This window comes from Felis catus, chromosome B1 (assembly GCF_018350175.1).
Source record: "Felis catus isolate Fca126 chromosome B1, F.catus_Fca126_mat1.0, whole genome shotgun sequence".
NCBI classification, from domain to species: domain Eukaryota; kingdom Metazoa; phylum Chordata; class Mammalia; order Carnivora; family Felidae; genus Felis; species Felis catus.
In genome coordinates this window covers 124054642-124058349 of record NC_058371.1, presented here as the reverse complement: position 1 = coordinate 124058349, position 3708 = coordinate 124054642, and positions in this window count along the sequence as shown.

Genomic DNA, 3708 nt, shown 5'->3' with positions numbered 1-3708 from the left:
TTCTGCACCTATATGTTCATGAGAGATACTGGTCTACAGTTTTCTTTTCTTGTAATGTTTTTGTCTGGTTTTGGCCTCATATAGTGAGATAACAAGCATCCCCTCTGCTTCTATACTTTGAAAGAGATTATAGAGAATTGGTATAAACTCTTCCCTAAAGTTTGATAGAATTCATCAGTGAGCCTATCGGGGTCTGATGCTTTCTGGTTGGAAGGTTATTAATGATCAATTCAATTTCTTTAATAGATATAGGTCTGCTTAGATCATCTATTTCTTTTTGTATGAGTTTTGACAGGTTGTATCTTTCAAGGAATTGACCTATTTCATGTAGGTTCTCAAATTTGTGGGCATAGAGATGTTCATATTATTCTTTTATTATCCTTTTAATTTCCATGAGATCTGTAGTGATAGATGTCCCCTCTTTCATTTGTAATATTAGTAATTTGTAACTTTTCTCTCTTTTTCTTCACCTAGCTGAAGCTTATCAATTTTATTGAGCTTTTTGAAGCACCAGCTCTTGGTTTTAGTGATTTGCTCTTTTTACAAAAAAACATTCCTGTTTTCAATGTTATTGATTGCTGCTGTATGCTTATTATTTCTTTTGTTCTGCTTACATTAGACTTAATTTGCTCTTCTTTTTCTAGTTTCGTAGTGAAAATTTAGTTTATTGATTTTACATCTTCTTTTCTAACATATGCATTCAATGTTGTAAATTACTCTATAAGCACAGCTTTCACAGCACCCCACAAATTTCACTAACCGTTTTCATTTTTATTTAGTTCAAAATATTTTTCTCTTGAGATTTCTTCCTTGACCCATGTGTAAGTCAGAAGTGAGTTGTTTAATCTCTGTGTATTTTAGGATTTTCTAGTCATCTTTCTATTATCAATTTCTACCTTTATTCCATTTGGTCTGAGAGCAGACATTGTATGATTTCTATTCTTCTAAATTTGTAAAGGTGTGTTTTATAGCCCAGAATGTGGAATCTTGGTGAATGTTCTCTGTGAGCTTGAGAAAATGTATATTCTGCTATTATTGGCTGAAGTAGCATACAGGTGCTAATTATATCCAGTTTATTGATAATATAGTTGAGTTCAATTATGTCCTTACTAATTTCTTCCTGCTGGATCTGTTCATTTCCGAAAAGGGCTTTGAAGTCTCCAACTATAATACTATATTCATCTATTTTTCCTTGCAGTTCTGTTTTTGCCTTTTGTAGCTTGATGCTTTAAGAATTGTTTGTCTTTTTGGAGAATTGACCTTTTTATCTTTTTGTATTATCTTTCCTTATCCTGATAACATCTCTTCCTTTGTAGTCTGCTCTGTATAAAATGAACATAGCTTCTCCTGTTTTCTGTTTGATTTGTGTTAGCATGGTATAATTTTCTCCATGCATTTACTTTTAATATATGCAGTATGTATGTATATATATAATATATACTCAATATATTCAATATATATAATATACTTTTAATATATATGTATTTTTTAAGTTCATTTATTTATTTATTTATTTATTTATTTATTTATTTATTTAGAGAAGGAAGGGGGAAGCAGAGAGAGAGGGACAGAGAAAATACCAAGCAGGCTGTATGCTGCCAGCACAGAGCCTGACATGGAGTTCTATCTAACAAACCAAGAGATCATGACCTGAGCCAAAATCAAGAGTTGGATGCTTAAAACTGAGCCACCCAGGCACTATATATATATATATATATATATATATATATATATATATATATATACATATATATATATATATACATATATATATATATATATATATATATATATATATATATAAAGTGTGTGTGTGTGTATGTGTGTGTGTGTGTGTTTTACAATGTGTTTTTCTTATGACAGCAAATAGTTGGGTCACGTTTTTGTTTTGTTTTGTTTTGTTTATTTTTATATACTCAGTCTCTCAGTCTCTGTCTTTTTTTTTTAATTTTTTTTAACGTTTATTTATTTTGAGACAGAGAGAGACAGAGCATGAACGGGGGAGGGCCAGAGAGAGAGGGAGACACAGAACCGGAAGCAGGCTCCAGGCTCTGAGCCATCAGCCCAGAGCCCCACGCGGGGCTCGAACTCACGGAATGTGAGATCGTGACCTGAGCTGAAGTCGGTCACTTAACCGACTGAGCCACCCAGGCGCCCCTCAGTCTCTGTCTTTTAACTGGTGCATTTAGACTATTGATATTCAAAGCGACTATTTGTATAGTTGTGTTAATACCTGCTCTATTTGTTACTGTATTCTATTTCTTGCCCTTGTTCTTTGTTTCTATTTTTGTCTTCAACTCTTTTTCTGCCTTTTTTGTTTGTGTGTGTGTGTGTGTGTGTGTGTGTGTGTGTGTGTTTCTTTTCAGAGAGAGAAAGAGAGAGTGAGCAGGGGAGAAGCAGAGAGAGAGAGGAAGAGAGAGAATTCCAAGAATTCCAGTCTGCTGACTACACAGAGCCCAGTGTGGGGCTCAGTATCATGAATCATGAGATCATGACCTGAGCCAAAACCAAAGTTGGATGCTTAACCAACTGAGCCATCAAGTTGCCCCATCAAGTTTTATCGTTTGATTTTTGGAAATCTTTATGTGTTCCAGATATAAGTCCTTTGTCAGAAATGTGTTTTGTAGATATTTTCTCCAGCTCTGTGGTTGATCTCTTTTTTATCTCAATTCTTTCATAAAACAAAAGGTCTTAATTTGATGAAGTCTAATTTGTCAATTTTTCTTTTGTGATATGTTCTCAGTTTCCTGCAAGACTAACTCTGAGACTAATCTCCTGAGAGACTAACTTTGACTAACCCAAGATCATAAATATTTTCACCTATGATTTCTTCTAAACTTTAATAGCTTTACACTTTACATTTAGTTTTACATTCATTTTGACTCAACTTTCATAAAAGATGTAAGATATATGTTGATGTCCTCTTTTTTTTTGGCACACAGTTTTCTAATTGTTTACTACTATTTATCAAAAAGACTATTATTTTTCCATTGAATTGCCTTTGCACCTTTGTCAGAAATCAGTCATTTTTTGGGTTTCCTTCTGGACTATTTTTTTTATTCCATTGATGATGATTCTATACTTTAACCAATAACTTGATCACTGCAGCTTTGATTGCTGTAACTTTGTTCTAAATCTTGAAATCAGGTAATGTGAGCTTTCTAAATTTATTCTGAGGGGGAAAGAACATGGAGGATGGCATTCAGTTTTAGGGGTCAGCTCTGGAGGTAGCATACCTTACATCATTGTCAAAAATCAGACACATGGCCAAACCTAACTGCAAGAGATGCTGATAAATACAGGTTAGCCGTATGCAAAAGAGGAAGAATAAACAAGTTTGGTAAAGTCTGCTGGTTTCTTCAACAGAAATCAATAAATATTTTGTTTTAGCTTTAATAATAAGGCTGTTAAGATATACAAAGTTTACTTCAACTCTATCTTTCCAATCTCATCTTTCATTTTCCTTGGAAAAATTACTAAAAAGTGTTATGTCCCTAAGTCTTAAGATTATGGTTTCTTCTGTTTCTTCTGCTGTATTTCTACTTCTCAAAAGTCCTACCTGTCAATCACAGATGGCCTCAGATGCTACCTACTAAATGAAACATGTCTGGATTCCTAATGATATGTATGATGTCTCCTTTCTCTGGACCTCCATAATACTTTATATTAATGATGTTCTGTTTATAAATTTTATTTTCTTTACAATTA